Source organism: Lepus europaeus, chromosome 9, assembly GCF_033115175.1.
Source record: "Lepus europaeus isolate LE1 chromosome 9, mLepTim1.pri, whole genome shotgun sequence".
Classification (NCBI taxonomy): domain Eukaryota; kingdom Metazoa; phylum Chordata; class Mammalia; order Lagomorpha; family Leporidae; genus Lepus; species Lepus europaeus.
In genome coordinates, this window is record NC_084835.1 from 83,314,454 (window position 1) to 83,340,321 (window position 25,868).

At 44.3% G+C, this 25,868-nt stretch overlaps 1 protein-coding gene across 1 annotated transcript in view; it reads left to right on the forward strand.

The window, feature by feature from the left end:
- The first annotated feature begins 1,603 nt into the window (after window positions 1–1,603).
- The window catches only part of MAPRE2 (microtubule associated protein RP/EB family member 2), a 170,347-nt gene continuing 146,082 nt past the window's right edge, over window positions 1,604–25,868 (forward strand). Inside the window, exon 1 of the mRNA XM_062201536.1 lies at window positions 1,604–1,621. The gene's annotated coding sequence lies outside the window, so the exon portion shown is untranslated. The remainder of the gene's footprint in view (window positions 1,622–25,868) is intronic.

Consider the following 25,868-nt stretch of genomic DNA (forward strand, 5'->3'; position numbering starts at 1 on the left):
TAGATGGCCCATCTGACAGGCAGCTGGACATTATCTGTAATAAAAAGCAAAATGATTTTTTAATTCCATGTCTCAGAGCCAATTTATCAAGATTTAAAGTAGAAACAGAAGAACTTTTTTAGCTTGTGTGATTTGCTCTGCATTATAGTCATTCATTTATCCCACAAACTTATCCTGCATCTCTGGCATGGCACCCAGAGGGTGCACTCATCATTCCGGGGTCAGCTCCCTCATGGCTAGGGGGAGCCCAACTCACAGCTGCTCCCCCTGCAGGCATGGTGGACCTGGCGCCAGCTTTGCCCCTGCAAGGATGGCCTTGAGAGTTATCAGCTGACATTTTCTGAACCCTGAGTGGGTGCGCCAAGCACTGTACAAGGTGCTTTCTGTGGACTTTCTCATTTAATCTTCAAGACAACCAGATCAGAGGGTTCTAGTTTCATCTCTGTTATATAGTTTGGGAAGCAAAAACGTTCAGCCAGGCTTCAAAATAGGCTGGCCAATGCCAAGCAGGCTACTCCAGGCCTTGCTACTGAATAGCTGGTCGTCAAACTGGCAGCATCCGCCTCACCTAGCCACTCGCTAGAAGTGCAGACCTTCAGGTCAGCCCCAGATCCACCCAACGGGAATCTGACGATAACAAGACCCCCAGGTGATCCGACTGCACTGGCCTGGATCACTCCTCGACCAATAATACCTTGCTTTAATGAATGCTGGGGGGAGACGTAATCTCTTCCCCAGTGGCGATTTGGGGGGGAAAAAAACAGATGTGCGTTCCGCAAGAACTGAAGGAAGACGGTCTCCAACGCTAGCGATCACTTTGACCAGCAAGGGTCGGGACCACTTCCAAAAGCAGCAGATTACTGAGCTGCGTCTGGAAGCCAGAACGTTTTCTTAATTCATTTCATTAAAAGCAGGTGCTGTTCCAAATGGACAAGAGCCCACGTCAATAATCTTCTGGAGTTAGTTCCTCTGGCCCGGATGCCTGGATTTCAGTTTCCAAATGGAAGCCAAAATATCAACAGCATCAACAAGCAGATCTGGAGCCTCAAGTCATAAAACTTGCTAATATTAAGCTGTTAGTTGTACTCAGAATTGCTTAATTAATAATGTTCATGGCAAACTAGTTCGCCCCTTTTTGTCAATCATGCCGCAGGGATACGTACAAACGCTCAGGGTAAACAGCAGGGCGCTCTGCTTGGGCACAAGCCCCCAGCCCGCAGGCACGGAGTTCAGGGCGTGGCGTCGCCCTTCCAAGCCCCTTTTGCCAGCCGTGCCTGCCTGCCCCTTCTAGGGTGGGGCCCACAACCCGCTTCATTTCACCGGTTGGCACTTTCTTTCATGTTACAAGTTCAGCCCCGCGTCCCAGGGCCGGGAAGCAGCGACCTCGGGCGGATCTCCTCGGACTAGCGTGGGCCTCTCCCCGGCTGGGGTCCCCACCTGCACCCGCACCCCAGGGAAGGGGCGGTGCTGTCCAGGCTCTCTCGGATGGACTCGCCAAGCCGCGGCTGTGGCAGACGGCGAGTCACGTGCGGCCGTGGGGCGGAGCGCAGCCCGCCGGGTGGGTGGAGAAAACAAAGCCCCCAGCTGTCAGCCGAGGAAGGAGGCGACAGCGCCGGAGCAGGTGAGTCAAGTGCATTTAAAGCGGTACCGCTCCGGTGCACCCAGACACCCCCTGCCAAGGTTCAGCCCCTCCCAGGCGGCGTGCTGGCCGCGCCTCCTCCCGCCGCGGGACGCCGCAGCCCGCAGGTCGCGATGCAAGCGGAGCCGGGGGTCCCCGGGCGCAGCAAGAAGTTGTGCTGGGGTCGGCGCCGTAGCTCCTGGGTGTGCACCCCGTTGCGCTCCCAGCAGCTGCGACTCCCCCTCGGGGTCCAGCGCTGCGCGCTCGGGGAAGCGGGAAGGGAGTTGGAGCTGCCACGCTGGCGGAAGCAAAGTGGACAGCCTGGGGGTGGCGGGGGCAGGAGGGGCAGTTAGGGCACGGGGACTTGGCGTTGTTGAAGGTGGGCGTCCCGAAGCTCGAGAGTGGAGGTCACCTGGGCAGGGGGTGGGGGGGTGGAGCTGGCGGGGCTGCGCGCTTCGGAGCAGACCAAGAAGTGCAGCGCGCTGGCGCCCGCCGGCTGCGAAGCAGCCCAGCGACCCAGGCTCTGTTGTCGACCCCCGGGGTTCCCCTCTGGCGGAGAGATCAGCCTCGTGGCTTTCAGCTTCACTCTCTAGGACTCGGGAGTGGGGCAGAGGGGATAGGGAGTGGGTAATTACTGGGCGCCCAAGCGGTTCTTCCGCGGGGAGCGCCATGCGCGCCGGACGAGGGCTGCTCAGTCCACCCCTGCCTCGCTAGGAAATTCTTTGGGCTCTCTACCCTTAGAAAGGCTGCGCCTGGGCCAGAAATCCCACAAAAGGCCGGAAGGAGGGGTGGGCACGGAAAGACCCTCCCTTCCGAGCCTGGAGCGCTCTTAGGAACGCAGACTTTCAAACCCCAAAGGGCTTGCGGATAGGGTCCCTCCTTGGCCAGTGCAGTGGCGAGTGCAGCGCTGCCACCTCGGGGGAAGGGCCGCTGCAGCCGCTCGGTGGAGAGGCGCCTTTGTCTTAACCCTGAGTCCCCTTCTGTTAGTCCTCCCCGGACCGGGAGCTTGTGGAGTACTTAATATTCGGAAGTCGGCCATCCCTTTGCCCCCGCACCTGTCGACTTCCCCATCACTTGCTCCCGTCCCCTCCTAAAAAGAAAAAAAAAAAAAAAGTGGCCCGGACCTGCTAGGCGAGAGGCGGTCACTAACAGCATCTTAGCGCAGCCAACGCAGAATTAAGGGTTAAGTGTTCAAACCCACGCCGCCCGCGCTCAAGGATAAGGAGGAACTTCCTTGATTAGCGCAGTATCTGCCCCGGGGCCGCGCTGCGAGGCGAGGTCGCTCCCAGCCGCGCGAGGTGGAGCGCGCGGTACAGTCTGGGCTGAAGTCAGACGCCGCTCCTGCTTCCCGTCTGAGAGGACCCACAGCTTGCAGCTTGGCTGAAAGGACACTGTGGAATGAAACAGCACAGAGATCAAAAGGTAACTGAAAGAGTAGCAAGGGTTCGAGGTGCTTCTCTAGGCGAAGTTTGTAGCAAGTACCCAGAGTGGGGGTGGGGGCCGGTAAACGGTGCTTGTTTACTATCGAGTTTTCTGGAAATAACCTCCTGGTTTGCAATCATTTTCTGGCGATCTCATGAAAGACTTAAAGTTGGGGCTGTTTGTCAGGAGCTCTCTCAGCAGGTAGCAGGTTTAGGAGCGAAAGGTTTAAACTTAAATAGGCATTACCGGGTAAGAGTTCCTTGCACGGGAAAAGCAATGGTTCTCCTAAGCACTGGTTCCCAAACTTGGCTGCACATTGAAATCACCTGGGAAGCTTAGAAAACTCCTGCGGTCCAAATCCCATCTTAAAGTATTTAAAGGTTGTTTGAGGGTGAGAATTGGGCACCTGTGTTTAAGGAGGTGGGGAACCTCCAGGTGATTCCACTGTGCAGCCAAGTTTGGAAACCACTGGCACAAAGGAAGAGTTCAGTGGCCGACAGCAGGCATTGCGAGACAAGATGCCTGCTTAACTACTTGAGTGGGTGAGAGGACAGATACTGAAACTGGGGCGCTGATGACTAAGGTCTTGGGCCAGGGGACTGTCAGCTGACAGCCTCGCTGATGGTGCCACCTACCACATCGTTTTTCCCTGCCCTGCCTGGTTCCTGTTGGAAAGGTGCAAGTTCACTGTCAATGCCTGGTTTCTGCCCTGTTGTTAAGGGAGCCGAATAAAAACTTTTATTGCTGTGATGACTCATGTGTAGCAGGCAGCAGGGAAGCCCAGCAGCCACCCTCGTGAGTCAGCAGGCTGCTCTCCAAAGTGAGCCTGGTGAATAGGAAGTAATGACAGCGAGTAGCTCATTGAGACACACATACTACACTCTGAAAGCACGTTCTAATATCCGATCAGGGTCTGTTTGCTTGTAAGGTGCTCCCTTGTCCAGTACCCCATTCTACCCACTTCCTTGAATGCTGTCGCATGTTGGAAGACAAAACTCCAAGCCAGCTTGACATCTTGTGGTTTCCTTAGTGGGCGGTTTTATATATAAAAAAACTTTAGGGAAAGTATAAGCTGGTTTGGGTTATTTCAGTTTTGTGAAGTAGACAGAAGGAATGTGCACCACCTAAATTTCAAATAAAATAAAAGCCAAACAGTGATTATAAATTCAGAGCTGGATTCAAGGGTACATTTTGATAGTTAAATCTCACATTTTACATGAAATTTTGATGACTACTAACCCCTGGTTTCTTTTAAGAAAGTCATCCTCAAAGGATGGTCTAAAATAAGTTATTTAAAGATGCACTGGAAGTTTAGTAAATAACCTTTTTGTTACTATTTCAGATTTTTTTGTATCTCTTTTTCATTATTGCTAACATGCTCTCTACCATTGCCTAAATACTTTCTTCTCGTCTTCAATTCCTTGAAGAAACAGCAGTCTCTGGCACATAGCAAACCCTCCATGTCGTCAGGTATTGAACCTTCTCTGGGCCTCTTGTGCAGGACCCATGGTTTCCTGGTTGGTGTTCTTTGATCTCACAGGGGCCTTTATGTCTGCAGCTCCCAATGCACCGAGGGTAAGACCTCTGTGTGTTTGCAGGTGCTGCTTGTTGGTACTGAAGATTTTCAGATAGTGAGGAGATCACTAGAAAACAAAGCATCCTGAGTGTATTCAGTTTTGTTATTCTCCAAGATAGACATTCTGGTTATGTAGGAACCCAAGGTCTATTACCGTTCTCAAGTGCCAATATGAGAGCTCATGGGTTCACTTAAATTTTCACATGGAACATTATGCCTTTTTGAACAGAACTGATCATTGCTAACATTTAGCCACACCTTTACTCTCCACCCATTGCGGGGGAAAGCACATATCCAGCCATGTGGATTCCTAAAGGAATTCATAAGCTAGGAGAGTTATTTCAGAATAGGTTAAGTTAAACCATTCATTGTCATCTTCCCACTGCACAAATATATTTACATAGCATATTTAAGAGTGCAAAGTTGGTTGTATTATTTGATAGATACCCCCCAAAATGTTAAGATTTCTGGGTGTAGGCATTTGGCACAGTGGTTAAGAAGCTACTTGGGATGTTCGCATCCCACATTAAAGTGCCTGGGTTCAGGACCTAGTAGATGGTGGCTTAAGTAGTTGAGTCCCTTCCACCTACATGGAAGACCTGAATTAAGTGCTAGGCTCCTGGCCTTGGCTGACCCAGCATTGTGGTGTTGCAGACATTTGGGGAGTGAATTAGGGGATGGGAGATCTTTGTGTGTGTGTGTGTCTCTCTCTAATAAGGTGATAATTTTTTTAATGTCCAAAGATCAAAATAATGTAAATCTATTCTCATCTCTGAGTAACTTTAAAAGAGGACTGGATGTGCACTTCTGATACCAAAAGATTGAAATATGGACTAGAAAAATAGAATGGAATACATTTTAGTCAAAGTATTTATCAGAGGATGAAGTGTACCCAAGTCTATAATGTTTACAAATAGGCTAAAAGGGGTGACATGGGTAGAAAGGGTGTTATCTCAATTTTAGAAGCTCTACAATATTTTTGAGGATAAGCAACAACCACCCCATCTTATGATCTCATATTTATTTAGTCTTTTGGTCTTATTAACCTATCGAACCTAAATATAGCTAGGAGGTAGGATTCCCAGGCACTAAATAGCACCAGTAAATCAAAGAGTTCAGTGATGGTGAAAAGTGGCAATGCCAAGGTTTGAACACTGGGTTACTGAATGCTTTTCCAGCATCTAGTACACCATACAGATTTTGATGTAGTTTTGCCTGGAGGCTTTGGTGAGAATAAATCATTGCTTTTTTTAAGATTTTATTTGTATATTTGAGAAGTAGAGTTGTAGACAGAAAGGTCTTCCATCTGTTGGTTCACTCCCCAAATGGCCTCAATTGCTGGGGCTGAGCTGATCTGAAGCCAAGAGCTTCCTTTGGGTCTCCAATGTGGGTACAGGGACCCAAGCTCTCGGGCCATCCTTCCCTACTTTCTCAGGCCATAGCAGAGAGAGCTGGATCAGAAGAGGAGCAGCTGGGACACAAACCAGCACCCACATGAGATGCTGGCACTACAGGCAGAGGCTTAAACTACGACGCCATAGTGCCAGCCCCAAGATCATTTCTGATTATTTCTTCCCTGCTTAAAATAAGAGGAAACTTTCACTACATCATGTTCTCACTGACTTCATTCTTAAATAAATAACCTTTGGACCATGCTACCTTCAAATCTTTTACCTTCTTATCTAGGTAACCGAAGTAATAACTTCTTTAAATCTTTTCCCAGGTCACAGAAACATAAACTCTGTTGTTTTAGGGGCCCCTCATGGTTAGTCCTACCACCCAAAGAAGCTTAAATGCCTTGTTCAACATCTCAGCTAAGGAGCCTTGCAGCTCATGCTGGAATATCTCCCTGGAAGCACCTTCTAGTACTGGAAGCTCTCTTTGCAGCATTCACCTGTTACAGGTTGCAAAGAGCAAGTCTCAGATGATTCACCCACAATCCTAAATGTGGAAGGAACTTAATTCTTCTTAATCTGGGATAAGACCAAATCTAGATACCATTTTTTAAATATTAATTCCACAGATTTTTTTCACTCCAAACTTGAAACATTTGAGAAGTGTTCAAAAATATAGTTTGTCACACCAGAGCTTTATAGAATGGAATTATTGATGAATTTGCTCCCAAAGTAATCTAATAATATACACATTTCAAAAAGAACTTAACACACTTCACATAATAACATTCAGCTGGTATTGAGTTGAAGCCCATGGCTTCCTCTGTTTTGGGGATTAGCAAGCAATGGCCCTCAGGTTTTTTTTTTTTTTTAAGACTTTTTAATGATTGAAAAAATATCCAAAAAGGAAAAATATTTGGGAAAACTTAAACTAGGTGAAATTCAAATTTCTGTGTCCAAAGTAATCCTTTATTGGAATGCAGTCACATTATTTGTTTACCTCTTGTCTGCAGCTGCTTTGGGACACTGGGCAGGGTGCAATGGTTGCCCACTGATACTTACAGAAAAATTCTGATTTCTAATTCCAATTCAATGTACTCCAGTTTGAAATGAGAATTCTGGTCCTTAAAGCCTTAATCTTTTCTGTTGTCTTATTCTTTTAGGTGATCTGTGTATTCTAACATTTTTTTACCTTTACTAATCCCTGAAGATAGAAGATAGGGGTGTATACACACACACACACATGTGTGTGTGCATTTATTTAACAAAAGCAGCACATTTCTAACATGGATTTTAGTGGTGTGGTCAGCTGCAAAGCAGTGCTATGCACTGTTAGTTATGTTAGTCACTTTCTGCAGCTCTAAAAATGTGAGAACACTCCCTGAAAAGTAATTCCAGGGTGAATACTTGCCTTAACTCTTTACTGGAAGGCATTTCTCTTTCTCCAATCTATGAGAACATTTTTATCCTTATTTTAGTGTATGAAGGCATCATTTGAAGACTTAGATTTAGAAATTTTCATTGACTGTCACTTCATACACTTAAAGCACAATATGGAAAGTTGTTGCTTTTGGAAACAGCTCTGTTCTTCCTCTTTATGTTTTGAGCTTATTTACTTATTTATTTATTTGAAAGGCAGAAATGTAGAGAGAGGTGAGAGAAAGATCTTCCATCTGCTGGGTTACTCACCAAATGGCCACAACGGCCGGGGCTGGGCCCCCAAAATCAGGAGCTCCATCCGGGTCTCCCACATGGGTGCAAGGGCCCAAGAACTTGGGCCATCCTCCACTGCTTTCCAAGGTACATTAGCAGAGAGCTGGATAAGAAGTGAAGCAGCCAGGATAGGAATCAGTGCCCATATGAGATGCTAGTGTCACAAGTCCACTGTGCCACAACACCAATCCCAGTTGAATCATTTCTGAAAACAACAAAATCATAAGTGCATTTAATCCCACCCTAGGACTGTTGATAGCAATGGCATGTGGATCACTAACTCCCAAGGCAATGGAACCCATGAGTGCTGGCAACACAGTAATTAGGGGTAAAGGAGGGGAATGTGTAACTCCTGAGTGAAGAACCAGTCCAAGTGCGATGAACTTTCCTCCTTTATAATCTAATTTCACCTGGAAGCATTTTGTTTAATATAACATGCATGCCATATATGAGGGTATTTTTAAAAAATTGGAAAACGTGTATTACGAAAAAGCTGCATTATTGCACCAAAGTGAACTTGTCTAGTAATTCCATTTCCCACAATCTTTTTTGAATATCCTCATATTGCTAGTAGTTCTCTGCCAATCAGTTCTTAAAACTAGGGGGAAATTGGATTTACTCTTACTATCTTGCTTAAATAGGAACAAGACATTCATAAGTACTTTGCTATCAGGCAAACTTTCAGCCTAACTTACAGTTTAGCAGCAATGACTGTTGGCCTAGGAATTAGGTAGGAAAAAGGAAAATAAGAAAAGGCAGCTAGAAAATGGAATAATGCCTTTTAGTTTTGCTACAGTGTTTGAAACTACTTATAGGATGTCATGGATAAAAGTGAAGTCCGAGGAGGACTAGATTACCCTCTTTGAAAGCTTGTGAAAAGAGCTTTCAGCAGCTGATAAGAGATGAGAGAGTAACTGCAAGTGCCTCGCACGTTCCTTCCTTCTTCAAAGATTCTCTTAAATCCAATCAGCACACCAGGGATTTTGATGTTAGGAAGATAAACATTTCATAACCCTCACCAGGAAACCATCTTCTCCATTTTCCTCCCGATTTCTCCCACCCTCCATAAGGTGAAAAAGAAAGAGCTGGAAGAGAAACCTCCCTCTTGCCCCCATCTGTCCTTCCCCACAAGAAGCTGTGGGTAGAAGACTGTTGGTTTCATTCCCAGCTTGCCTTCTGGCATCATTTTTTCAAGTGTCCACAAACCTCTCAGGGGAGCTGCCACAAATCAACAGTGGTAACAGCCAAGTCAAGTCCTGAAAACAATTCCCTGTCCACAAGATGTTTAAACACCCCCTCTGTGGGTCTGTTATTCACCCTCCACACATCCTCCAGCTCCTGAAGGTAAGGTAGAATTTGGGGATATATTTTTATCTACAGATTGTCAGGTAAAATGCAGACAAATTGCTTAAAGCTGAATTTCAGATAAACAATGATTTATTTTTAATGTATGTCCATAGATTGTAAATGACATGGGATATACTTACACTAAAATTTTATGCAATATTCAGATTTTACTAGGCATTTCATTTTGTCATCCTTTGCTGAGTTTTATTTGTTTTTGCTAAATTTAGCAATTCTACTTTTATCACATAATAAATTTCAAATGGCTAGGTTTCCTGATCTATTCAATATCTTATCTGAGGTTGTATTTCTGTGATAATAGTTGAAAATATCTGAGCTGCTTTCACCTACCAAAGAAAAACAATCAGGTCATTAGCTGAAGTTTGTTACCTAATTTGCTTAATTAAGAGGAAAATAAAACCAGGATCAAGCACTTGGCCTGGCAGTGAGTGCTTCCCACACTGGAGTGCTTGTGACTTTCCAGCCTCCAGCTCCCTGCTAATGCAGACTCTGGGGCAGGAGGTGATGACTCTTGTGTGGGAGAGCAAGGTTGACTTCTGTCTCCCTGCTTAAGCCATTGTGAGCCTGTGAGAAGTGAACAGGTGGTTAAGAGCTGTCTCTCGGTCTCCCTACCTCTTGAATTAATTTTTTTAATGTTTTGAATCAAAACTAAAATCAGAACTAGAAAATTTGTAATCTTTTTATTGGTAAGATATTTTATAGTACTCTTAATTTCACAGACCAAAGAATAGGATACTTCAATAGGTAACTTGTTCCAGGGGAGCTAACACAAGGAGTCCATTGGCCACATCAGCAGTTTGTGCTGATCAAAGTGCGATTCCAGGTAATTCTAGCGATGCTTTACTACCTGTGAGGTCTGGACCTGTAACATCAGCCTCACCTAGGAGTGCCTAAAAATGCAGAATTTCGGGCTCCACCCCAGACTTTCTCAATCAGAATCTTGGCTCTAACAAAGGGCTTACAGGTGATTCACATGCAAATTAGTTTAAGAAGCTCTGACCTAGAAGATTCACTTTTTCACACGTTAATTTTCTTTTTAACACCTTGTTGAAGTAATCCCTAATACTCTTTTAACATCTAAGAATAAATAGTTTTTTGTTTTTTGTTTTTTTTTTTTTTTTTTTTGACAGGCAGAGTGGACAGTGAGAGAGACAGAGAGAAAGGTCTTCCTTTTGCCTTTGGTTCACCCTCCAATGGCCGCCACGGTAGCGCACTACGGCCGGCACACCGCGCTGTTCCGATGGCAGGAGCCAGGTGCTTCTCCTGGTCTCCCATGGGGTGCAGGACCCAAGGACTTGGGCCATCCTCCACTGCACTCCCTAGCCACAGCAGAGAGCTGGCCTGGAAGCGGGGCAACCGGGACAGGATCGGTGCCCCGACCGGGACTAGAACCCGGTGTGCCGGCGCCGCAAGGCGGAGGATTAGCCTGTTGAGCCACGGCGCCGGCCAAATAGTTTTTTTTATTAAACTTTTATTTAATGAATATAAATTTCCAAAGTACAGCTAATGGGTTACAATGGCTTCACCCTCCCAAAACTTCCCTCCCACCCGCAACCCTCCCCTTTCCCGCTCCCACTCCCCTTCCAATCACATCATGATTCATTTTCAATTCTCTTTATATACAGCAGATCAGTTTAGTATATATTAGGTAATGATTTCAACAGTTTGCCCCCATATAGCAACACAAAGTGAAAAAAAAAATACTGTTGGAGTACTAGTTATAGCATTAAATAAGAGTGTACAGCACATTAAAGACAGATCCTACATAATATTTTTTAATTAATTTTCTATGCCATTTCCAATTTAACACCAGGTTTTTTTTTTTTTCATTTCCCATTATCTTTATATACAGAAGATCGATTCAGTATGGACAGTGAGAGAGAGACAGAGAGAAAGGTCTTCCTTTGCCATTGGTTCACCCCCAATGGCCGCCGCGGTTGGCGCACCGCGCTGTTCCGATGGCAGGAGCCAGGTGCCTATCCTGGTCTCCCATGGGGTGCAGGGCCCAAGCACTTGGGCCATCCTCCACTGCACTCCCTGGCCACAGCAGAGAGCTGGCCTGGAAGAGGGGCAACCGGGACAGGATCGGTGCCCCGACTGGGACTAGAACCCGGTGTGCCAGCACCGCAAGGCGGAGGATTAGCCTAGTGAGCTGCGGCGCTGGCTCAAGTTGTTTTTTTGTTTTTTTTGTTTTTTTTGTTTTTTTTTTAACAAATATCTTCAAGATACACAACCATGGTATTTCCATTTAATGCATCTGAAAATTTTACATGACTATAGTATGGTTTTATGATGAGCCCATGTGAAATAATAAGACTCATGATTGACAGTCTGTTAAGTAACATTCTGTGTTGTCCTTGATTCATAACCTGTAAATTAGGTGGCTCGAACTTCCTGGTCCTCAGATCACCAGCAAATCCCTGCCCTGTGTCTTCATATATTGTAACTTACACAGAAATATTTATGTGCCAATACCACATTCACTTACTTCTATCCCTAGGTTTCTCTAAAACTAGACAAAAGATATCCAGTTAAAAACGCTGAGTTTTAGAAAGTAATTAAGAACTTAAATAATATTTTGAGTTCACAAACCTCACTTCTTTATGTCTGCCTACCTTATTTATTTTTTTAAGATTTATTAGAGTGTCAGAGAAAGAGGAGAAGAGAGAGTGAGCGAGAGCTTGTTTCCATCTGCTGGTTCATTCCCTAGATGGCTGCAATGGCCAGGGCTGGGCCAGCCCAAAGCCAGGAACCAGGAGCCAGAGCTTTATCCGGGTCTCCCACACTGGTGACCGCAGCCCAAACTTGGGGCCATCTTCCTCTGCTTTTCCCAGGCCATTAGCAGGGAGCTGGATCCAAAGTGGAGCAGCTGGGACATGAACTGGTGCCCATGTGGGATGCCAGCATTGCAGACAGTGGCTTTACACACAGTGCTGCCTGCCCCCCATGTTTAATTACTTTTTTAAGAACTCATAGCAGCCAGCACTGCGGCTCACTAGGCTAATCCTCCGCCTTGCGGCGCCGGCACACCGGGTTCTAGTCCCGGTCGGGGCACCGATCCTGTCCCGGTTGCCCCTCTTCCAGGCCAGCTCTCTGCTGTGGCCAGGGAGTGCAGTGGAGGATGGCCCAAGTGCTTGGGCCCTGCACCCGCATGGGAGACCAGGAGAAGCACCTGGCTCCTGCCATCGGATCAGCGCGGTGCGCCGGTCGCAGCGCGCCTACCGTGGCGGCCATTGGAGGGTGAACCAACGGCAAAAAGGAAGACCTTTCTCTCTGTCTCCCTCTACTGTCCACTCTGCCTGTCAAAAAAAAAAAAAAAAAAAAAAAAAAAACCTCATAGCATTGTATAATGAAAAGAAACTTGCTATTGGAGCAGGAACATCAAATGGCCTGAGGTTTAAAACTGGTTCTGTTGATGACCGGGTGATTCTAGCGATGTCACTTAACATCCTCCACCAGCACCTCTCTGAGCTGTCTCACCAGTCAGCAGAAGACAGCAGAACCAGCCAAAATCTCATGAGGTTCTTGTCAGGAACAAGGTATATAATGTGCTGTGAGGTCTTTGACAACTGGAGGATGGGCTGGCAGGTGACTAGACATTACAGGGTGCAGCTTCCTGGCACGAGCCTGGTTTGGGAAAAGTGATGTTCACTGTTACAGTTCCGTCTGTGCACGGGGGAATGGGACCCTGGAGCACCCATCTTGCTGACACGCAGCTCCTGGCTGGATGTCCGAGTCAACTGCAGACTCTCCGTTCTGCTCAAGCTGGGAAACTCATGCTGCAGAGTCCCAAGCAGTGAGTTCCTCACCAGTCATTGCTCTGCGAAATCCCCACCCGCCAGGACAATCTCCCCTGTACTCTTTCCCAGGAATAGTTTGTTAATGGATTCTAAAAATGTGCTTCAATAACTTTAGTCCCACCCCTTGTTATAAAAATACTCCTTCAACTATTCCTTGAAAAATGCACATTTTTGAAGGTAACCATCCAAACCACTTCCTTACATAACTGATGAATTAAGTACATTTTTATCTTATCCAATCAGACAACCGCAAATTGGAAGAGTCTGGGTGGATATTACTATTATTTTTAAACAAATTGCCCCAGGGCAGAATTTCCTCCACTAGCCAGGAGAAGGGAAACTCACTCATCCTTGTGTTGTTGTAAGAAACAAATTCATTAGTGAGAATCAGATATGAGAGGGGAGGGTGTGAAGGGAAGCACTCCTGATCTTATCACCCTCATGCAACTGTTACCAAAACCTTTGCTTTCTCTGTAAAGCCCTTCTTGCCTGTATTCATGTTCAGTATCTTCTGCGAAGTGTTACTGTAGCAATATTAGAGTTTCCTGCATCCAGCTTTCTGGATTTTTGCCTGGGCTGCCTTCCTTGCGTGACTCAGGCCCAGGCTTTGCTTCATCTCAGGTGGGAATTCTTTGAAGTCCTCCCTCCTCAAAACTGGCATCTGCATCAGCAGGGGACATCTTTCTTGCAAATGCAGAATCTCTGGCCCCCTCCAGAGAGTCTCAAGAATCTGACCTTCAGTAAGATCCACAGGTGGTCTGTTGTGAGGCATTAACTTGTAAGAAGGCTCTGGAAAGTATTTCCTAACCCTCTGGTCATCTGTCCCCACGGGATGACTTAGGTGCCAATGTTGCTTTGCTTTTCACCCCCACGTACATGAACTGGTTGAGGATTGTGATGGATTCATGCTCCTCCGCACATCAAGTGCAGCACACAGGAGTTCAGTCTGGGGGACTGTTTCACCTTTTTCCAGTAAGACTTTTTTTTAAATATTTTTTATTTATTTGAAAGAGGCACAGAGAGAGGAGAGGCAGAAAGAAAGAGAGGTCTTCATCCGATGGTTCTCTCTCCAAATGACAACAGCTCCAGCTGAGCCAATCTGAAGCTAGGAGCCAGGAGCTTCCCCCGGGTCTCCCACATGGGTGCAGGGGCCCAAGGACTTGGGCCATCCTCTACTGCTATCCCGGGCCACAGAAGAGAGCTGGATCGGAAGTGGAGCAGCCGGGTCTCAAATCGGCGCCCATATGGGATGCTGGCACTTCAGGCCAGGGCGTTAACCCACTGCACCCACCACAGTGCCAGCCCCAGTAAGGCCATTTTGTATTGTCTTCTGTGCTAGGAATGGGGTGCTCAGCTGGGGCCCTCTCCCTCATGGGTCTTTACCATGGAAAACACCCCTGGGAGGGAATAGACCTCTGCAAACCATTTCTGGAAGTCCACTGCTGAACCTTTACCCCTTCTGCTTAAAATCCTGACCTGTTAAATACCAGTACCTGTGGGAGGAGTCACACTGGAGACTTGGTATGCAGGTTGATCAGTTGGCAGGCTTGGGTGCCTGTTAAAGGGAGGAACATAGAGGTAGCCCTCTGACAGACAGTAGAGAGCACCAGTAGATGTTAGAAGAGAAAAATGGTGGGATTCCTGAAAGCAACTAACTCAGATAGGTGTTAGGATACTTTTGTCTGGAATCATAATGTAGGACACTTTTATTTAAAAAAAATTAAACCAGGGTGGGCATTTGGCAAAGCAATTAAGTCACCACCTGGGATGCCCTCCTCCCGTATTGAAGTGCTTTGCTGAGTTCCAGATGCTCCTTTTTCAATCCAGCTTCCTCCTAATGCTCACCCTGAGAGGCAGCAGGTGCCTGAGTCCTTGCCATCCCCCTGGGAGACCCAGACTGAGTTCGGGCTTTTTGCTTCCACCTGGCCCAGCCCTGACTGTTGCACCATTTAAGGAGTGAACCAGCAGATAGGAGATCTCTCTGTATCCATCTGTGTGTGTGTCTGTCTCTGCCTTTTAAATAAAATGAAAATAGTATTTATAAAATTTAAGAATAAACTATATTTCTTAGGTATAAAAATCTCAGGATGTGACTCCCCCCCCCCCCAAATGCTCTCATCTATGACAAATTTCATTGAGTCCTGCATTCAAAGTGAACTATTGATTACCTGGGGATTTCTATTTTTCAGACTTTTGTTTTAAAATTGTAGACAATCAAAAGTGGATTCTTGTATGCTGGTGTTTCTCAACTTTCATAAAAACTAAGCTATAGGGAGCTTTCCATGTCTTCTTGGCTCCCTTAGTCTTGCATCATAGAAGGAATGTTCTGTGACCCTAGGGTTTGGGGGGCAATCAGAGAAATGGAGCCTCAACCCCCAAACCCCTGTTTCGAAGGAGCAGGAGGCTGATCAGAGCTTTGGAATCAAGTAGTGTCCCAAAACAAGAAACATCTGTCCTACAGGGCTATTGTTTGCCTTATTTGAAAGGAACAAGGGGCTCCTGGTACTGCTTACCAGCAGCTCTCACAATTAGCCCCACAGACCCAGGGCTAAAAGGAGTGTAATTATATTCAAGAGCCTCTGGCCTTTTTCCCTCTTGGGTGCCTACTGCTGTACTCACCCATCACCATGGACACCACTGTCAGTGGAGTTGTGAATGGGAGTCAGGGTCATCTCCTCTGTTGGAAGAGGGTCTTGAAGTCTGTAATGACACTACTCGTGGCAATTTGCTCAGGCCTGACACCTTGGGTGGAGTTTGTAAGAGTCATGTTGACACCTTTGGAGTGTGTTGAGCAATCTGACGCAAGGGAGGTGTGCAGGATGAGTAGGACAATTATTGTGATCTGTGACTTCTAACACCAGCCTACCTCTGTTTGAGTCATGTTTTTCCATGGGGTTTGTGGCCCTTCCCAATGGAAAGACAATTTTGAACAATACATCTTTGTGAGACTTAGTGGTGTTGTAAATGTCGCTCTTGAAATTTGAAAACTGCATGAGTTGCTTTTTTTTTTGTTTACTTTTCACATTTTGGGAGTTTTTAAGTGTTAGAGTGGTTAAAAATCTTGAACTTTGGTGCTACTTTGTAAATAACTTTGTATACCTTTGGTTTGGAGACTTTTGCCTCTTCATTTCTGAATCTGAAAAATTATTGACATGTCTGTTACTTAGGATCATGAGTAGAGATTCCAGAGATTAAAAAATTAAAAGATCAAGTTAAAAGTATCACAGATATGAAGAATTTGAGAAATGATAGAGGAAGCAGCAATATCTATTAAAATATCAAAAAAATGAATTAGGCAGGCGCCGCGGCTCACTAGGCTAATCCTCTGCCTTGCGGCACCGGCACATTGGGTTCTAGTCCTAGTCAGGGCGCCGGATTCTGTCCCGGTTGCCCCTCTTCCAGGCGAGCTCTCTGCTGTGGCCAGGGAGTGCAGTGGAAGATGGCCCAAGTGCTTGGGCCCTGCACCCGCATGGGAGACCAGGATAAGCACCTGGCTCCTGCCATCGGATCAGTGCGGTGTGCCGGCCGCGGCGGCCATTGGAGGGTGAACCAATGGCAAAGGAAGACCTTTCTCTCTGTCTCTCTCACTGTCCTCTCTGCCTGTCAAAAAAAAAAAAAAAAGTAAGACAAAATATGGTTGTTTCTCATTACCTCCCTTTGTTCCAAATTAAAATTTTAAATCTAAACAATGATTTTCACTGAAAACCTTTACCAGGCAGGTGTAATTTTTTATTATTATTAACAAGGAGTCAATTTCATCTGATTTCCAAGAGAGCAAGAGTGAGAGAGCTGTTTTTTTCCTCAGCTGTGCTTAGCCATGCAAGCCAAGGCAACTCAATTCAACCTGTGGCCTTCAGTCTCATCAATAAAAGGAGACTACCATGGCTCTTCCTAGTCTCTCTCTACAAAATAGCCCATTGCCCTGAAAGTTTGTTGTTGATGCATCATCCTTATTGGAAAACAGAATAGAAAATGCACTGGGAACTATTCCTTTGGTGAATCCACAAATTACTTTTTAGACGTGAAGGGAATATGTAGTTTTGGTAGTCATTTAGCACATTGAGTTATTTAGATTGGAATGGGTAGATCCAGTGATAAGTTTAAATGTATGTAACATATGGAGAATGCTATTATAGCTCCTCAAAATCTGAAAGCAAGTGTGATTTCTGGCAGAGCAGATGCATTTTTTAATAGCTTCTACTCGGGAACCTTCCTGAGTTCACATTTCCTTGTGCATGTGACTGCAAGCATTGGCTCATCTTCCCATCAGTCAACCTGGACTGAGAAATCAAGAGGCCATATAGCATATGCTGTGAGCGATAGGAAAGACAGAGAACAGGCAGAAGTACTGATTCAGTCCGGCAGTGAGTTATGTTGTGTTGCTTCAAAATATAGGTAAGGCCAAAAGCCCTGCATTCCATGATTGCTACACAATTACTAAACAATAATCTGACACCTGCAAAAACTGGAAGAATATGGATTTAAAACACAAGAATTGAACCAACTACAATAAAGATTTCCTTCTAGCCTAATGCAAGGGTACTTCAAAAATTCATGAAAGAATGGAATTGAAATGTATCTTGGTGCAAAGCATTTTTGACATCCATACATAGTGGGTTTTTTTGTTGTTGTTGTTGTTTTTTAACTTTTATTTAATGAATATAAATTTCCAGTATACAGCTTATGGGTTACAATGGCTTCCCCCTCCCATAACTTCCCTCCCACCCCCAACCCTTCCCTCTCCCATTCCCTCTCCCTTTCCATTTGCATCAAGATTCATTTTCAATTCTCTTTATATACAGAAGATCAATTTAGTATAAAGATTTCAACAGTTTGCACCCACATAGAAACACAAAGTGAAACATACTGTTTGAGTACTAGTTATAGCATTAAATCAAAATGTACAGCACATTAAGGACAGAGATCCCACATGAGGAGCAAGTGCACAGTGGCTCCTGTTGTTGACCCAACAAATTGACACTCTAGTTTATGGCGCCAGGAACCATCCTAGGCTGTCGTCATGAGTTGCCAAGGCTATGGAAGCCTTCCAAGTTTGCCGACTCTGATCATATTTAGACAAGGTCATAAAAGACAGAGTGAGGATAGTAACCAATGATCCTAAGAGTGGCATTTACCAGGTTTGAACAATTATACAGCATTAAGTGGGGAAGAGGACCATCAGTACACACAGGTTGGGAGTAGAGCCATTGGTGGTAGAGTAGAGGTTATGATTACAAAGGAATGAGGCCCAAGTGCACTAGACAGGGCCTAGAACAAAGGACAGAGTCATTATTAGAGGAGCTAAGAAAGGTGCTGTCTAAGCTACAATTTTTCTGATTGAGAGGCAAATAGAACCTGATAGAAGGGGCTTGATAATAATCTGGTGGGCTTTAGGCCTTGTAAATTCAGAGGCACAGGCCTATATCTCTTCATATGGGGTATATCCTAAGGGAGGTGTGAACCTCCTAGGGAAAGGCACTCTGTTGACTTTCATTACTTGGCTGGCCTGGGAGGAGAGCTGGCCAGGTAAAGGCAGGTGGCATCTCTAACAAGAAATTTACAGTTCTGCCTGCAATGTTGCTGACCCTATTTGACCATACCCTCAGCTGCAGTGGTCACTTTGGAAGTTGGGCTGAATGAAGGGCTTTTCAGCTTAGAGCCAATAAGATCTGTGGCTCTGACCTGGGCATCCTTCGACTCCAGGGCAGGTCCATTTCCAGTGATCCAACTCTTGGCAGAGCTGCCAGGGCTCTTCACAAGCTGACTTCTGCTGAAGCCCAGGCTTACCACTTTGAAAGCCACTGCAGTGGACTGGCCTGTTGGGTCTCCTTGAGGGCAGATCACTGTACAGATCAGCCATTAATAGGCCTGCCACCCATTGCTTCTGATGCCGAGCTTTCTTTTCCTCCTGGTTTGTGTTAAAGCAGACCAGAGGATGCAAGTCAAGGGAGTGCCCAAGTCCCATCTCTAATCTTCGGTGGCCTGAACTACAAGTCTATAGTCACAGGCATGTTCTGTAGTAGTTTTTCTAAGGTAGACAATGCCCATGAGGAAAATTATATTCTCACTTTAAAACTTTCTTTCCCTTTGGTCTGAAAGGGAGGTTTTTTCTACTTACTGTTTACTTCGCTGATGGCGAAGTAAATCTAGCTATGAGATTATTATTTAAGTTCTTATTTTGGCTATGCTATTACAGAAAAACGTTAGCCATCTCTTTTATAAGGTCTAAAGATTAAATTGTGCGTCCTACAGATTCCTTTATAATAGAATTAGTTTCCTACCTTGAGGAGAATAGAGAAATGAAAGAACAAGTTGTGCTTAGAATAGAGAAATGAGGGAGCAAGTCCTAGATCGCTTGCTGACAATAGTAATATTACATGAATACTTAGCAAACCGTTTCAACCATTAGATAACAACTTAAGAAAACATTTATCAGAAGGTCCAGTGCCTTCTATAAATTTTAAGAATCATGTATTTGAAGACACCTCTTAAATATCTAACATGGTGTAGTTTGTTTAGCCAGTAAACTTAAGCACAACCATCTAAAATGTTTTTAGTTTCTTTCTACCAACACGTTTAAAACATATGATACACAGATTCAGGTCACACAAATTAAAATGTATCTTTGATTAATTTTAGCAGCTTAAATTTATGGACAATCTTATCTATAAGCCATTTAAAATAAAACTCTTAATAAAATTTCCCCATGTGGACATACAATATGTACACACATATAACATAGCATAATAGACCAATATAGCAATTTTAATAATAGCTTTTAGAATCTTTAACTCTTTTTGTAGATTGCCAATTGATTTGAATTGCTTTTTCTTTTTAGTAACCTCAGTTAACCATACTTTCTCTCAGTTGGTACTGTTAATACATTATTGGCTTCATCTGTTTACAGAGCCATCCCAAAGTACTGAATACAATAAAAGTGGCTGGAAAAAGTCCATAGGAACCTATAGGAGGACAGCTAAACACAGAACCAACAACACTTTAGTTTTATGAGCAGCAAATCATATATAACTATGGATGACAAAAGACTTTAAGTCGCCATGTTTAAAATTATAAACTCATCAACCAACAAGAGGCACTTGCTTACTTCACAGTATTTTTGAAAGCACCTGTAGGATTTTACAAGTATTTAACTCTTTAGGCCTCTGGGGCTTTCTCATTAAGATAACTATCATGTCTAGTAACACAAGATATTAGACTTTTTAATTCTCAAACATTTGTATTAATAGCATTTTCCATTATAGAAACTTAAAGTCTGGTACCACAAAACATCTTGACAGTCCTTCTAATATAATCCAAATAGACTGATTAGTTGGTGTCTCTGTAAGATGAGAGACATAGGTCCTTCAATTTTTTCAGTTGGGCCCAAACTGGAAATTTTAGAGACCAGATTGTTTGAAACTTTGATTTTTTGCATGCCTGTCAAGAATGCCAAGAAGGCTCAAAATCCAAAATATCTGGTTGAAATAAGATTCCTTAAAATCATGACATAACATAGACCAAATTTGATCATTGTTACAAGGTGATTATTCAAATCTTTGAAAATGAGCACATATTTAATAACCCATAGCTCTTAATAAAAATTCAGCTGTTTTTGAACAATTAGAATTTAACAGACATCAAGAGAACATAATAGATTACTTTAACACATTGCTTTAACAGAGCATCAGAGTTTAATTCTATGTCAAAGAGAAATTGAGCTTCCTGTGATCTTTTGCTGTGAGGTTTCCTTCCTTTACCTTCTTACATATTGGTGACCATGTTTCTGTGTTTCTGTGTGTAACACATCTTTAAGCATCTTTTGCAGGGCAGGATGAGTGGCAACAAATTCTTTCAGTTTCTGTTTGCTATGAAAAGTCTTAATTTCACCTTCATTCACAAATGAGAGCTTTGCAGGATATAGTATTCTAGGCTGGCAGTTTTTCTCTCTTAGTACCTGGGCTATGTCTCGCCATTCCCTTCTAGCTTGTCGGGTTTCTGATGAGAAGTCTGCTGTGAGTCTAATTGGAGATCCTCTAAGAGTCATCTGACGTTTCTCTCTTGCACATTTTAGGATCTTTTCTTTATGTTTCACTGTGGTGAGTTTGATTACAACATGTCGTGGTGAGGATCTCTTTTGGTCATGTTTATTAGGGGTTCTATGAGCTTCCTGTACTAAGATGCCTCTGTCCTTCTCCAAACCTGGGAAATTTTCTGCTAGTATCTCACTGAAAATGCCTTCTAATCCTTTCTCCCTCTCCATGCCTTCAGGAACTCCTAGAACCCGAATGTTGGGTTATTTAATAGTATCGGTAGATTCCCGACAATATTTTTTAGATTTCTAATTTCTTCTTCTTTTCTTTGGTTTGCCTGTTTCCTTTCCTGTTCTCTGTCTTCTAAGTCCGATATTCTCTCTTCTGCTTCGCCCATTCTGTTTTTAAGGCTCTCTGATGTGTTTGTCATTTGATCTATTGAATTCTTCATTTCATTATGATTTCTCGTCACTGTCACAGTTTCTTGTTCCACTAGTTGTTTCATTTCATTTTGATTCCTCCTTAATATTTCATTTTCACGAGAGAGATTTTCTATCTTGTCCATTAAGGATTTCTGTAGTTCAAGAATTTGTTTTTGAGAACTTCTTAATGTTCTTATCAATTTTTTGAGATCCGCTTCTTGCATTTCTTTGATCTCATCATCTTCATAATCTTGAATTGGGGTGTCTTTTTCATTTGGGGGAGTCATAATGTCTTCCTTGTCCTTGTTAGCTTGGTTTTTGCGTTTGTTGTTTGGCATGTTGGAGATATTTGGTTTCTTCACTGTGGTGTTTTTCTTGTTACACTATGGCTCTATATTAAGTGGACTGTCTGCTTTCAGTGGAGCCTTAGAGGCTTGAGATGAGTGTGGACTGAGAGCTGTGTTTGGTTCCTCAGGGTTGAGGGTATGTCAAAGATGACACTCCCAGGTTAGGTGTGGTAAATCTCTCTTTGTTTTTTTGATTCAAAAGGGAAGTAATTCCGCACAGCTGAACGTAATTGGAGGTAGTTAGCAGGCAAATGATATACCCACAGGAGCCAGAGATCGGAAACTCTTTCCCATGGACCATACAGGGAATCTGCTGCCCTCAGTGTGGGCTCCAATTCTCCTGCAGTCTCCCACTGGGTTGCCAAGTTGGATCCTAATCTCCTGTTATTTCACCCCTCCCGCCAGAGTCAGGTTTTTCTGCTATGCTCAGGGCCGGTGCAGACCTGAGGTCGCCCTGCTTATGACGTATGTCCAAAATGGCGCCTGCTCTGTCTTGCTCGCCTTTGAGAGGTGAGCGGAGAGAGAGAAACTTGTGTCCGTATCGGTCACTTTTTTTATTTTTTTCCTCTCTCTCTTCTAGTTAGCCTGGTGAATTTTTCCCCGGGAGTTTCAAGCCTCGTTCCCTCTAGCCTCCTCTTTCCGCTTGCCCGCTGGTGTCTCGGGCTATTGAGGTTCGGCTCACCTCGCGTTCCAGCGCTGGTGTGTTGAGTCTGCTGCTGGTGTTCCGAACTTGGGCTCCCACGCTCTCCACGCAGGTCCACTGTGAATCACTAGTTCCGGAAGAGTTTCCTCTGCTGTTTCATCCCCTACTCTTCCTTGAACCTGCAGTATCTCCACTTATATTAAACTGTCTCTCCCCTGGACTAATAGTGTGCTCCCTGCCTATTCCGCCATCTTGCCGCTCTCCTCCTTCTTTTAACTTTTCCATAGTGGTTTTTTAAAAATATTTATTTATTTATTTATTTGAAAGTCGGAGTTACACAGAGAGAGAGAAGGAGAGGTGGTGGGGGGGGTCTTCAATCTGTTGGTTCACCCCTCAATTGGCCTCACTGGCTGGAGCTGCACTGATTCAGAGTGAGGAGCCAGGAGCTTCCTCCAGGTCTCCCACACAGGTGCAGGGACCCAAGGACTTGAGCCATCTTCTACTGCTTTCCCAGGCCATAGCAGAGAGCTGGATCAGAATTGGGGCAGCCGGGACTTGAACCAGTGCCCATGTGGGATGCTGGCACTGCAGGCCTCAGTTTTACCCACTATACCACAGTGCTGGCCCCCATACATAGTGTTTTCATAATGTGAATCTATGTGAACTTTTATGAAGACCACTGTACAAAAGGAATTTCCTTTAATTATATATATATATATATAAAGTGTATGTATATATATTATATATATGTAAAGTATATCTTTTTTAATTTGAGAAGCACACAGAAGACAAGCTCCCATCTGCTGGTTCATTTTCCAAATGTCTGTAATGGCCAGGACTGGGCGAGGCTGAAGCCAGAAGCCAAGAAGTCCATCTAGCCCTCCCATATGAATGACAGAAACCCAATTATTTGAGCTATCACTGCTGCCTTCCAAAATCTGCTTTACCAGGAAAATGGGGTCAGGAGCCAGAGGTGGGTGTTGAAGCCAGGCACTCTGCTGTGGGACATGGACATTTTAGCCTCTAGGCCAAATGCCTGCAACCTTTTAAGACTGTATTTCAGTTATGCTAGGGAGTATAGAAAGCCACAGGTCAACAGCAGTGCTCAAAGGTAGGAATCATTCATTGCTTTTTTTTTTTTATGGTCCCATTTCCTGAACACTAAAGCCAAGTGGTACTCAAGGAAGGATTTGTGATTAACAAAGCCTTTCCCTGCCCTGGCTGCAGTGTCTGCCACCTCTCCACATACAGTCCCAAGACAACTTTCACTCCTCATAGGAGTGATTAGAGCTAGCTGTGTCCACCCATCTTGAATGTCTGACATACTCAATATGTTCTAACAGGGATCTCAGAAAATCAGTATATATTCATCTGAAATATAGGCCTTGCATTAGTCATACCAAGTAGAATCATAGTTTTTAGAGCTACAGGCAACTTAGAGATCATGTTATTTAATCTTGCTCTTTTCTAGATGAAAGACTGAGACATAGATTTTTTTTTACTGAAATCACTTAATTGCAAAATTTTCCAGTTTTTAGTGAATGTTTGCTTGGGACAGTGTTTGCTAGATCATCTGAACTTCATTTTGGCTCTTAAATGCATTCTACTGACGGGGAAGAACGAGGGATACGTTAGCTGTCCTTGCAAGAAGCAGAAAGGAAGCACCTTGTGGGATGGGGAGGAACAAGAAGATAGAAAAGCAGTTTCTCTAGGGTCTAAAAGATTGGAAGGAAATAAGAATATTAAACACTGGGTTAAATGAAGTGGTAGCTATAAAGCACGTAACAGTCTTATGTGCTACTATTCATCATCAAGCTAACAGATGTTTCATTTGTAGTCAAAAGATAAAGTTCAATTCTTTTTTCTGGCTGCCAGTCTTAGATGGGGTCAACCTGAGGGGTTTGCCAAGGTTACGTACTGAAGAGGCAGCAAAAGAGGCCTCAGGCCAGAGGGGCCAATGTGAGTCCTGCTGCAGGGGCTGTGTCTACGAGATCCCTTAAGATAGACATTCCCTCCCATTCTGTCTGGGCTCTTGGTTTCCCCTAGAGAGGATTCCATTTTAACATTTCCTGCCCCTGTAATATTTAGATCCAGTTGCCAAGGAGATATGTCCAAACTTAATAATAAAAATATTTCCATATACCTAGAAATTTACAGTTGCCCAAGAATTTTTATATGCATCAGCAACCCTTTAAGTAGTTGCATTTTACAGAAAACTGTAAGATCTGGAGCCCACACTTCACACGCATGTCCAAAGTCATATAACTGGAAAAACCTCAGACCCAGAGAATTTTACTCCAGATTCAATACTTTTCATACCAAGCAGGTTTCCAAATAACATTTGGATTCCCAGGGTGGCCCTCAAAGGTCCTAAAAATACAGAATTATACAGTGTTAACCTCTAACCACCTCGTGCTTCCCATGGAGAAGATGCTTTAGGGTTTCAAAAAATCAGTTGATAAATACATTTTTAGGAGACGATCCACCATAGTTCAGGACTTCTTAAATTCTGACATTGACGGACACTTCTTTTCCCCCAGTTTGGAAATGAAAGTGCACAAAGAGGCTAGCGCTGTGGCACAGTGGGTTAAGCTGAGGCCTGCTGCATCTGAATCCCATATGGGTGCCAGTTTTGATCCTGGCTGCTCTACTTCAATCCAGCTCCCTGCTAATGCACCAGGGAGAGCAGTGGAGGATAGTCCAGGTCCTTGGGCCCCTAAACCTATGTGCGAGACGTGGATGGAGCTCCTGGCTCCTGGCTTCAGCCTGGGTCAGCCACAGTTGTGGCCATTTGGGGAGTGAACCAGTGGATGAAAGATCTCTCTTTGTCTTTCCCTATCTCTGTCTGTAACTCTGCCTTTCAAATAAAAAAATTTTTTTAAAAAGAGTTCACCATGAGAGGACTTGATAATTTATTCATGAATGTGTTTGTAAAGAGAAGGCAATCTCAAAAGTCAATTTGAACTTGACACTTTTAGGCAGGATGATGGCCCAAGTACGCTGTTGCAGAAACAGTGTGCAACATTTTTAGGTATTAAGTTCATTGCTTACTTTTGACACAGTTTGGCAGGCCATTTGGGCATCCTCTGATCTCAAGCACCCTGGATATACGTGCGGTAGCATTGATTGGCTCAGTTGTTCACACTAGGAAAAATAATAGTGACTCCATTGAGGGTGCTCATGTAACTAGATCCAGAATGAGCCATTCAGGTCAGCAGAGAAGAAATCACAAAACTTGGTTAAAGCCCTATCTAATGATTTGTACTGGAGAATTCCTTGCTTAAGTGCCTATCACCTTGGAAAGAAGAGCAAATTCCCCAAGGATCTGAAACATGGAATGCTTACATTAGCCCTGGGAGGTTAGGGATGTGATGAGAGAGAAGCAGGAAAAGTGATGTGCTCCCAGGAGAGACTTTACCTCCTTAATTTTGCTTTGATTCTTGGTAGATTGCAGAAGTGGAGCTGTAAGTTAGTGTATTTGAATTGGTTGGGAGTCTAAGTGCATCTTAGATTTTCACAGCAGGTTTGGGAACAAGCT